Raw genomic sequence first — 12806 nt, 5'->3', positions numbered from 1 at the left:
TCTGGTGGGTTTCTGATTATTATCTTCAATATTCAATATTCTTAAAAATTATTATTTTAAATATTCAAACATTTTGAGAAGTCTCATTCAGACCTAGTAAGACATAAGGTTGATGAAGACACAAAGTAGGTTAAAATTGTATATTTGATTTTCTTCTCCAGTAAGTTAATTAGTTACTTTACCACCTGAAATCTAGGTCAGGCTCATTCTGAAGGAATTGTCTCCACATGTTGATGGAAGAAATTTTTTTTTTTTCTCTCATGATTCACCCAGACTGGAAAATGATAGGATGAGAAATTTCAGACTAAATGTGGGTTTAAATGTTATCATTTAAAATTCCCTGGAAAAAAACAACTCTGTTTATTAAATACAAATGATTATGTCATCATTAAGGAAACAATTTCCTTATGGGAAGAAAAAAATCTATTTCTAGTTCTGAAGAACTCTTCATTTTGAAGTGCCTCTAGAGAGGACCCAGCGACCTGATGAAAGTTGGACAAAGTGAAGTTTGGTAGTGAGTGAGTGTGGGTGATAGAGAAAAATGTCCAAACCTCTGGATAAATGTATCCAGGAAATGAGAGAACCAGTAAAACAAAATGATAACAATTCTACCAGTTTAAAAGAGGGAAGTCAAAAGAGACAGTAAATGTTTAAAAACGGATTCACTTCATTTTGATGAAAATTATTGTATTGCTTTCAGATATAGTTGGCTTTATTCTCATTGGCAGACTGTTCCAAGGACTAGAGGAGAACATGGGAGCTATTATAGAAAGAGCTGGGGCCCGCCTCTGGTGGCATGGGAGTCTGCAGCCTAGTGAGCTGTGGATGACCACTCTGACATTCAAGAACACACCTTATGTAGATAATCTGGAGGTGGTTACAGCATGAACCAATAACTCATAGTCACAACTGAAATTCAATGCAATATGTTTCTAAGTAAAGCATATTTAATAAATTAGCATTATTGAGTTGTCAATCTTATACTATTTAATTGACAAGTTCACACTACTTAATGTGGAATGTCATGGGTCTTAGACATAATGAACACCAGTCCTCTCTCCTCTATTCCCAGTATCTGGTTCTAAGAGCCATTAGCCAATGAGCATAGGTCCATTACTGCCCCTGCTTTTAAGCTCCCCAGTTGAGCATGTTACTTGCTTTCAAGGAGTCAGTGAAAATGACATAACAAGTCTGTGGGCATTAACTACTCTCCCACAATATTATTGTTAACCTGGTTGTCTCCTTATTTTTACTTTAAGGGAAGTTTTGCATCCTTTAGATAATTGTATGGCAGAAACTTCTGATTAATTTTTTAGATCTGGGATAGCTAAAATAAATGCTAGATTATTGCAATTAATTTTAGGCTGCATTTTCATCAAAATAAGATGATCTCTTTGAGAATTGGGAAGCTACATAATCTTTCAACTCTATTTTAATCATTTTCATAGTGCAATTTACTGTTTCAAAATAGTGCAGATTACAAAATGTCAAACATATGTGCAAAGGTAAGTACAAAAAGATATTCCAAATAACATGGGGTATCTGACATATTGAATTTTTTTTTATCCCATGGTTTTTCTCCAGTAGAGTTTGAAATCTAGTCTTGTGTATAAATATACATAAACAAACTTTATATATTCATATTATTTAGTGTATGTTACAGTGGAAAATATATTGACAGTTAATACATATTATGCAGTTAAATAGTTATACAACCTTGCACAAGTTAACTTTTCTGCCAGAAGAAATTTTTTTAAATCTGTCAGTTATTTAGATAGTCCTTCAAATTGTTTGATATTGCTTGTACTGGGCTCTTCAATGTGGCAAAGATTTTGGAATTACAAGTTTCTAATGGATTTTGAGAGGTTTTTGAATAGAGTAAAATTAAGTTACATAAAAAAATAATGCTTTTATGAGATTATTCTAATGGAAACTAAGACTGAGAGAGATTAATATCTGTCAATTACACACTGACAGTCTGAGACTTTTATCCCTTTATTTCTGAATCAAAATGCTGTATTCTTTTCTATTTCCATGGAGCTCTCAAGAATTTTATGAGCAGTCAAGTATTCAGTTACTCATCATATGTTGCTTATGTGACTTCAGACAAATAAAAAAACATCTTGTTTTATAGGGAATGGCATTGTTGATTATTAAGTCTCCATTCCAGTCACTCTCTGTGTATTGATCTCCTTCTAATAGTAGCTTGCCATGGAGGGGAAAAAGAACATGGGTTTTGAGGAAGACATATTTTGGTTTGGAACCTTTCAAACATTATTTACTCTGGCAAATGCAAATAAAATGAACCTTCCAAAGCTTTTGTGAAAATTATAGACAGAGTTTGTATAATTGTTGCATCCAGCACCTTATTTTGCCTCCTTCTACCACTGGTTTCCATCCTAGGGTCCTTTCCAGAAACTCATTCCCCCTTATGAAGCCTGAATTGCTCCACCTGAGGCAAAGAGAAATCTATTGATCCTCAAGGGAGTGTTATAGGGTGTAAATTTTTGTGCTTTCAAGAATATTCACATTTAAAAAAAGAACAATTGGTAATGGTGGAATACCAGGAACCAGGAAGATGAAGAAAACTAATAGGCCAGTTTTTCCTTTTTAATGTTTTCCAAATAACACTAAGCCAGCAACCAAGTCATCCACTAGTGCACAAGTCACTTGTCCTTGGAGTGTAATGATTCTGATTGGGAAAGCAGAAAGTTAATAGCACTATAGCTTCAATTTAAGGAAACTAGAAGTTTAAATTACCTTTCAAGTTGACTGAATCAAATGCCCACAAATAACAGCTATATAGGAGTTACTTCTTTAAGAGCTATATTCTTAGAAAATATTTTGAGTATATAATTCACCAGCCTTCCAAACCTTATAAGAATATAGAATGAGAAAAATAAATTACATTTCTTCCCCATCTTTGAGTGTTGGTGTTCTCTGTGAGGCTTGCTGGTTGATGGCTTTGCCAGGGCTCCATTTCTGATTAATACTAGGCTGTTATTCTCAAATGTCAGAATTTATATTGGATGCAAAGCTCTGTGTAGCACACAGGCTTGAAATCCTTCAAGTTTTTTTCACTTTTTCTACAAACACTTGGTGTCCTTTGTGTATTTGACAACATGGCTTCCTGTTCTTGAAGAGGTTAGTGGTTCGCAGCTGCAAAGTGGAATTTAAGAGTTTGGTAGAGTGAAATTTAAGAGTTTGGTATATACTTGGGTTCTAGGGCTGCAAATATACTGTCTTTATCTCATCCAAACATTGAATGAAGTGGTCATTTTATGAAAGAAAACAAATCCAGAAACCAGAATACACTCTAAGACTCAAGAATGTACAAAATAAGATTTTAGATGACAGTTATCTATTGAAAAATACACAAGTTACCATTTTTTTCCAAAAATGTTTTCGAATATATTTTTTTGCAGAACTTCTACCAGGAACTTGTATGCATATTACACATATTCCCGTTATGTGACGGGAATATACACAATGGATTGGAAAGCCAAGACCAATGGCAATGATCGTGAAAACTTGCTTTGGGTCAGACAGAGTGGGCTTACTTACTTAAGAAACTTGTAGTTTTGTTGAAAGGTTTGTTTACAAAATCTTCTTACTATAGTTCACTGAGTTAGATGGTTGCTAGGTAGTCTAATCTGGGAAGCTCTAAAGTTATACCTTTACACATAACTCTCAGTAGAAATCATAGAATCCTTTCCTCCCCCTAATTAGTGTCAAGTGCTCTATCTTATCTTAGTTACATTTTCTGGTTAATAGAATATTAGAAATGACATCAAGGGGCAGCATAACTGTGGTTTATGGCCTTTGGAGTCAGGCAGCCTAAGACTGTACCCCAGCTCTGTCTCTGATAAGCTGTCCCACCATGAGTAATTTGATCTTCCTGAGCTCAGTTTGCTCATCTGCAAAATAGAGATAATAATATTTTGAGCCTCTCAGCATTTTTGTGAGAAATAAATGAGACATTGCATGTAAAGCATGTAGTGAATGGAACATATTAGTTAAGTAAATAATCATAGTGGTGAGGATGATGATCTAAATTAATATATTAATATTGTAGACTATTTTCAAGTTTGTGGGAGCCATATGTCACTGCATATTCTTTTCTCCCAAGACATAGAATTGGCTTAGAATGATATAGTGAATTATTTTAAACAAAGGTGACACATCGTAAATATATCATTATCATTTTTTCATATTTTTGTATTTATAATAAAGGTTCAAATCCAAGCTTTTATGTATAACTTTTTAATATTCAATCTTTTAAGACTCCAGGATTTAGTTAGTGGCATACATCATTCCTCTGTCAGTATAGAGGAAGTTAAAAGTTTTAGGAAGTTAGAATGTAAAGAAATAATGTGAAGGCTTAAATCAATAATTTTTTTTCTCTTTTCTTTTTCATTTTTTTTTTTTTTGTAAAAAAATTAAACTTACTTAGCTAACAGGTTCAATTTAAAGAAGTAAATGGAAGAGGAAGAATGAAATAATTACCCTTGAAAACAGAATCAGCTTTGCTTGTTCAGATTTCCAAATTGCCTTAGCTCCTTTAGCGGCTCTAAAGAAGTAAACAATACCATTTACTTCTGCCAACCAGGAAAGCACTTATCTCCACTTTCCTTGTGTCAAAGAGCCTTGATTAAACAATTAAGATCCTATTTAAGATTTGAATCAGAGACCCGTGGAAGGAGAAAGTCTGTCCATAGACCTGAGCCTGCCACGTTTCAGTATGTGCCAGACATTTGGTTTTGGTTGAATGAATTGGCAAGTGGGGTCTAGATTTTCTAAAAAAATTAATTATTGCACTGATTTGGTAAAAGTGGTTGAGATAATTTGGGGCAGAGATTAAGCTATACGCTGACCATCTGTGATTTATGTGATAAGCCAATCCCTCCAGCATTTCTCAGGAAATTGACTATTAAAACATGTAATGAGTAAATGATTGCAAAATGACTAAATTTTGGTAAATAGTGCTTATTTATGCAAATTGTTATTGCAATTAAGATGTAAATTCTTTCTAGTGTAATTCATAATTCTTCCAAAAATACTTTATCTTAATATTATACTTTTCCTTTTGATAGCAGAAAAATTATTTCCTTTACATGGATAATATAATACGTTGGGTAGATAGGGTTTACCTAGGTTGTAATTTGGTTTCTTAAAACCAAGAAGTATATATTTTCATAACTGTGATTATCAGTTAGCATTTTCCTTAATCCACATATTGAATGTTCTGTGAAACAAATGATAAAGCCATAGTTTCACAGTTTATAAGTCTCTATGACAAATATGGAAAATGTTTATTTTCAGTCTTCAAGCAGGGTCAGATCTCCAGTCAAAGTCTTTATTTCTCCCTTTTCTTTGTCCTTTATTCAGACTCAAAACAATGGGATGGTCTTACTCTTCCTCCCTCTGCCCTTATACTCAGCAACCTGAGCCTGTTGAGAGATGATTCATCTTATTTCTGTGCTTTTCTTTCACTCCACAATATGTGAATGTCTCATCTGATGCAATCACGTCCTGTCAATCTTGCCTCCACGTTGTACCCACAGCTAGCAGACTAAACTTCCCAGGCACCAGTGCACACCTACCTGTGTGCAAGGGTCCTGCGGACTTCCTATTTCCTGGCGAAAACTTTCGTATTCAGACTCACAAATATTACCACTTATACTTGTCTTCTCCCTTAATGATACTTACACAGCCCCCTGCTCCTGCCAGAGTGGTTGCCTGTGCTCCAGTTCTTGCTCTGTGCCTCACTCCCATGACATCATCCCCACCCTGCCTCTCAGGATGTTGACATCCTCCCACCATTCTGGATCCAGTTTAAGGTTATCTCTTCCTAGAAAACTTCCTAGACTTCCCCACGATTTATCTTTCCTGTTCCCTTTCTTTACTAAGTCCCAGAAATCTTTTTGTGTCTGTCACTAGATAGGTAACTAGCTTTTGAGAGGGAAGGTGGCAGACAGAGAACTAACCTCTCCTGAGCATCTGTCATGAAGCATTATGATGCAGCCTTGCATATGTGTCAGCTAATTGTCACCACCTCTGAAAGTAGGGGCTCAGGGAGGTCAAGTGATTTTTATATAAACATTTAGCTGAAGTGGTTTGTTCAGAGTTTAAAATCAAGTCATCTGACCTCAAAATTCAAATTCTTTTTTTTAAATCATCTTAGCCAATCACTCCAAATATAGTAAATGAAGGAGAGGGTCTTTCATTTGAAATTTCTATTCATCGTTCATTGGCCAATACATATCTAGCGGGCCCTTATTATGTGGTAGACACTGTTGTATAAGCTCTGGTGGGGGGGGGGTATTCCGATGGTGATGATGGTAGTGGTAGTAGTTGTTAACATATTTATAGGAGTTGTGTGCCAAGCACAGTTCTAAATAATCTATATATTATATCTAATTTCTTCTTGGCAATGATTCCATGAGGAAGGTTCTAGCATTGTTCTTTTTATACTTGAGGAAACAGGTATAGAGAAGGTAAGGGGCTTGTTCAACAACACGTAGTAATGAGCAGCACTGGATTTGATTTAGGAGCACTGGCTCCTAAGCACAGTACTGGCCTGATCCTCAAACAAAGAAGACCTAATCCTTGTCTTCAAGATGACAGGACTAGTATGTTGTATCAGTTTATTTTATTTCTATCCATGAATAGTTAAGTAGGGCAATGAGTAAGATATATAAATGTTTTATTATTTACATATCTTATTCTATAAGATTTGGATTAAGGACTTTCTTCATTCTTTTGAATACCTTAAATAAATGATAATTTATTTTTATTTTTATTATTTTTTTAATATTTATTTTTGTGTTTGAGAGAGAGAGAGAGCATGAGTGAGGGAGGGGCAGAGAGAGAGGGAGACACAGAATCTGAAACAGGTTCCAGGCTCTAAGCTGTCAACACAGAGCCCGAGGTGGGGCTCGAACTCACGAACTGTGAGATCATGACCTGAGCCAAAGTCAGACGCTTAACTGACTGAGCCACCCAGGTGCCCCTATGAGAATTTATTTTTTAAAAATTTTTACTTAATTTTGAGAGCGAGTGAGCACAAGTGGGGGAGGGGCAGAAAGAGAGGGAGAAAGAAAGGGAGGATCCCAAGCAGGCTCCACAACATCAGCACGGAGCCCGACATAGGGCTCCATTCATGAGGTCATGACCTGAGCCGAAATCAGGAGTCTGAGGCATAACTGACTGAACCACCCAGGCGGCCCTTAAATAAATGGTAATTTAAATAGGTAGCATTTCCCTCAGTCTTTAAAAAGTCAAACTACAGATCTAAATTTCAGATGTAAACCGTCCCTAAGATATCATTTGTCCCATGGCCATGACAAAGCTTGAGTAAACATTTACTCATTGACTAACATTAACTTTACTCAAGTTGGCAAAATCAACAAATAATGTCAGAAAGCTATTTTGTCATCTAATTTGGATTAGATCTATGATATTCTTGAAGGCTTTTCTGAGTATGAATATATATTCTCCAAATTGTTTGCTTGTATTATCTAATCCCAACTAACGCAAAGGTTGACTAAAAAAACAGTTAGTAAAATGCTGTAAAATAATAAGTGCTACATTTAACAAAGTTTGTAGAGGACACATGCCCTGTGAGTTCTTTCTCTCATGACTTGACAGCTATCGTAAAAGAAGAGCAGAGGATCTCCTTACTTCTGTCTGTAGGGATGTGTGCCTACACATGGACAACACGGCAGCCTACAGCTGGACTCCCAAGGCATTGCTGGCTTCACGCAGATACTGTGAAAACTGTAAAAGGTCCTCTTATCTTTCCAAATGGCTTCAAAACCTCTTTTCCATCTCAAACGGTATCTATATCTACTTGGAGTCCCTGACTCATATGTTAGGGCGAACTTTTCTTTTTATACTCATCCTTATGGTAATAACAAAAAACATTTCCAGGAGAAAAATGAATATTTTTGCGTGTGCATTGGCTTGTGTTTAAATGTTTATTTATTTTTGAGAGAGAGAGAGAGAGGAAGACAGAGTGTGAGCAGGGGAGGGGCAGAGAGAGGGAGACCCAGAATCCGAAGCAGGCTTCAGGCTCTGAGCTGTCAGCCCAGAGCCCAATGCGGGGCTTGAACCCACGAACTGTGAGTTCGTGACCTGAGCTGAAGTTGGACACTTAACCGATTGAGCCAGCCAGGCGCTACTGCATTGGCTTGTATTTAAAGGCTATGTTATTTCCTGGATTCTAGAGTTATGGTACATTTTGAAGGATAAGCCGGCTGGGCTTTGTTTAGACTTGAGCAGTTGAGGAAAATGCAGCACTGTTGGTAGATGACCATCCCTATCCACTTTCTTCTAGAAAGAACAGTCCTATCAGAAGTGCCATTTTCATTTTCACATCTACCCTCAGGCTCAGTAAATGAAGAAGGCAAGGAACATTTATTAAGCATAAGTACCTGCCATAAACTACACCAGCCCTTGATGAACACATCATCTTGATGATGACTTTATTTAATAATTCATAGGACCTAATGAGATTGGCATGTTATTGTATTCATTTTATAGAGACACAAAGTGAGAGTTAAAGTCAGCCTCAAAGCAGCATATTTGGGGTGCCACAACCCTAATCTGAATTAACTTTAACAAAAAAAAAAAAGAGAGAGAGAGAGAGAGAGTTTGGACCAGTGGTACCTGGTGAGGGTGGAGATGGGACCTACCACAAACACAAATTGATTCAGTGTCATGGATGTTTTCTCTCTTGCTCCTGGTTCCATTTGCCTCCTTCTCCCTCTCTGGCATATATCTCAGTTACGTTTTCTTCTGTGAGTTGCCCTCACTTTTTGTTTGTTTGTTTGTTTGTTTGTTTGTTTGTTTTCAACTAGACATGGGCCTTCTTTATAAAAGGCAATTGATAAGGAGGCTGTGTTGCCATTAACTATGTGAGACATTTGTAGAGAGCCCTGTGTTCTCTTAGGAGGAGCCTCAATGGTAAGTTGAATGGCTTGAAACTGAGATGACCTTCTCGCTGTCCTTCTTAGATGCCTACCCAGGGACCATTCACACCCTTCTCTCTCATCTCATTTTGCCTTTACATATCTCCCCTAATAATTCCTAATTTATCTGTACCTTTAGGAACCAATGCCAGCTAAGAGAGATAAACTATAATTGTCTGCCTGAGTTTCACCATTTGAAATAAAAAAGCTAAGCTCTAAAAGTGAAAGGGAAAACAAAATTGCAAATACAAAACGTTACCATCAAAGAACTTGCAAATCATTCCCCCACACATCTGTAATGGGGAAAAGGTGAAAGGATGAAGATACGTCAGAAAACTGAGCTTCAATTTAAATGTACTGCTTATTTCTAAGGGGCATTGGCATTGTTCTTTGATAAGTGTAAGTGAGAAATTCTAAGAAGATTTCAAGTGGAGAAGGTGGCAACCAATTAGCACCTCAATAGTCACCTGCTTATACCTTCTCTAACTCTTGCAGCCTGGGCAGGTGGCTCTTTTAAGTTTAGCCACTCCAGGAGAAAGGGCATTTCTCTTGAATGTCTGAAAAAGACCACTTCAAGGAAAGGGCTCTTATTCACTTGCTTGGGTTACATGCCTGTTTCTGGACCTATTGTTGCAATTAGGGTCATAAGATACTGTGATTGGTCAGGCCCGGTCAGTATAGGGGTTCCTCCTGGTGGGCTGTGTGCATGAGTATCTGTGTATGTGGCTTTATTTTACATCAAAATGTTTGTATATAAAATTAAGGCTGAAGATAAATATTTTGAACTTTTTCTACTGACTCTTTAAAAAATAGTTTTGGCAGGGGCGCTTGGGTGGCTCAGTCGGTTGGGCGTCCGCCTTCAGCTCAGGTCATGATCTCATGATTTGTGGGTTCGAGCCCCACGTCGGGCACTGTGCTGACAGCTCAGAGCCTGGAGCCTGTTTAAGATTCTGTGTTTCCTCTCTCTCTCCCCCTCCCCTGCTCACTCTCTTTCTCAAAAATAAACACTAAAAATTTTTTTTTAAATACTTTTGATGTATTTTAGTGATAATGGATAGCTATCACAAAGTATCTAAAGATAGTTATAAATTTGTTACAAAAATGAGTATTTAATTCTAGAAACTGTACCTTATTGCTCAAGGGGATTTTTAGAGTCAACAAGATGCCTTCTTCAGCAAATGTGCCTTGAGATGTAGCATAGATCCTGACAGGAAAAAATAAAAACTCAAAAATTTTCCTGAGAGATAATCCTACTCCAGTTTATAGGAAGAAAATGTTATTCTGTGGATCCAATAGAGTCACTATACAGATATTTTCACATATGCTAATTTTTCCATTGACATTTAATTTTTAGTTTAACAGGACAAACTGAAACTTTTTTTTTTGAGGAAAGGAGAGTAATTTCAGATTATAATTACTACTATTATTCATATTTCTGGTGTGTAATGTGTTTTTAAAAATAAAAGCCTTTTCCTAAGAATTGTTGCTCAGAGTATGTAACTGAGCATGAAAAGAGAAAGAAGGTTCTGGTCAGCATCCTAGACCCTCCTATGTACCTTGAAAATAGGATTTGGCAGTTTCTTAAGTTTTTGTAAAACATAATTCTTGTTTCAATTCATGTTGTAAATGAGCAATTTGGTATGTTTTGAGGTGATCTCAGTAAGATGAGTGTAGCGTGACCTTCAGGTGCAGAAAAGTAGTAGGTAAGTAAAGCGACTAAAGCTTTCTACCACTTTTTGTTGAGGCGGGATATTTTTCCATGAAAAATGGTTCTTCAGCCATGGTCAGAGGCTGCTAGCAAAACAGACTCTGAAAACCTAGACTGATCTGGAGAAATCATTAACCTGCTATGATTGTGGTCAGACTGAAGACAAGCCGAGAGCATTGCTTTGTCCAAAATATATATCTGGGCTGTCTGACGTATACTGCCAAGGGAGGTGTTGTTCCTTTGGAGCTAGGGTTTAGAATGGGCTTTGATTCTAAGCTATAAATGTGCATAAGAAAAGGCAAGATGGACTCTTCGACTTAGTTCTGTGGGATCTCATCTGGTTCTATTACTTTACTCCTTTAGTAGGCTTATTTCTAAAATAAATTCATTCATTTAATAGATCTTTCCTGAGTATTTACACCAAATCTAAGCATAGGGATGTTAAAAGATGAATAAGAAAGAGTGCCATGGATGCTGTATAATTCACACAGTACTTTCAGGCTGTTCTCACAGAACTTATGTTCCAGTGTAGAGCAACAGAAAACAAACAAATGATCCCTATGCAAATATGACAGAGATTTCAAGGGGTGATACATGATTGGGATTAAAATTAAGCAATGTAAGAGAATTGAGAGTGGCCTGAGTCAGTCCTGTCTTAGATAGGGTGATCTGACGAGGTGAGACTGAATTTAGTGAAAAGAGCCACATTAACACCTGGATAAAGAGCGTGCTAGCCAGAGGGGAGAGCAAGTACAGCAGCCATGAGGCAGGACCATTTTTTGGTAGATTTGAAAAGGAGCAGGGAAGCCAGCATGACTGTAGGCGAAACCACAGGCAGCATGGGAGAAGAAGAGATTTGAGAAGTAGTTGGTGAGTCTGGGTAGGGCTTTGTAGTCTGAGGTATGGGTTTAGAGTGAGATGGAAAGGTATGGGAGAAGAGAGCTTGATCAGAACATGATCTGACTTAGGTTCTGCAAGGATCCCCGTAGGGTGGGATGGGGTTGGGGAAGGTAGAATCAACCTCTGGAAGCTGTTGCAGCAGTCCCATGGAGGACAATTTAACTTGGATTAGGATTAGTGCTGGAGTGGGAAGAAGAGGTTGGATTCAGAATATATTTTGAGGGTAGAGCAAGGTGATTTGTTGATTGATGAGTTGGTTATAGGATGTGAAAGAAGTCAAGGATGACCTTAAGACTTTCATCTAAGCTGTGGAATTATCACTTGCTAATATGAATAAGACTGAAGAGAGGTAGGCATTTGGGAGATGATTAGAAATCAACAGCTCAGTTTTGGATACACTGTTTTCTCACACTCTTTTACATACACACATACACACAGCTAAGCAGAAGTGTTTGCATAGATAGTTGAACACATAAGTTTGAAGTTCAAGGAATAGGTCCACCTGGAATGGGAATTGTTAGTATATGGACGGTATTTAGGCCATGGGACTAGATTAGGGACCCAGAGGGTGAACTTTGCATGACCTTCAGATGCGATAGACTATGATTAAAAGTATGGTAAGAACACAGCCTCACACTACCTTTAAGTTATTTATATCAAATTAAAGATTCATCTATTCCTATTCATTCGTTTATTCATCCACTATCATTTTTTTGATAAATATATATTTGGTGCCCAGCCAAGCACAATACCAAGGACACATTGAGTAAAAGCACTGACACACTTAACTTGCACAATTCTACACCGTAAAGTTCCTCTCCACTCCAAAGTATCAAAACCATTATGATACCAATGATTAGCTTGTAATAGATATTTCACTTTTAATTCCTATTTCTTTTATTAACCTATTTGTTCCTGAAGAATAAGGGTAAATACCATGTTGTTAGAATTGTCTGATATGTGGCTATAAATGCTTGGTTTGGTTATATAATGGATGTAGTCCTAATATCTTGAGTGGAAATAAGATTTTTAAAATTCACATTTTAAATCTCTGAAAAGAGTTTAGTTTTTTAAAAAAATTATCCTGGTACTTTCAAATCTTAGAAAACAGCATATATGTGTTTTGGTCTCCCAATAGAATGCTGAATTTGGAATCCTTGGCTGTCTTTAGTAAAAAAATTCAGGGGGAAAAAATGAATTTATTTTAGTATAGGCCAGGAGTGTCT

Source organism: Panthera pardus, unplaced genomic scaffold (assembly GCF_024362965.1).
Source record: "Panthera pardus isolate Hobbes unplaced genomic scaffold, ASM2436296v1 HiC_scaffold_1, whole genome shotgun sequence".
Lineage (NCBI taxonomy): Eukaryota > Metazoa > Chordata > Mammalia > Carnivora > Felidae > Panthera > Panthera pardus.
Note: the sequence above shows the minus strand (reverse complement) of the source record.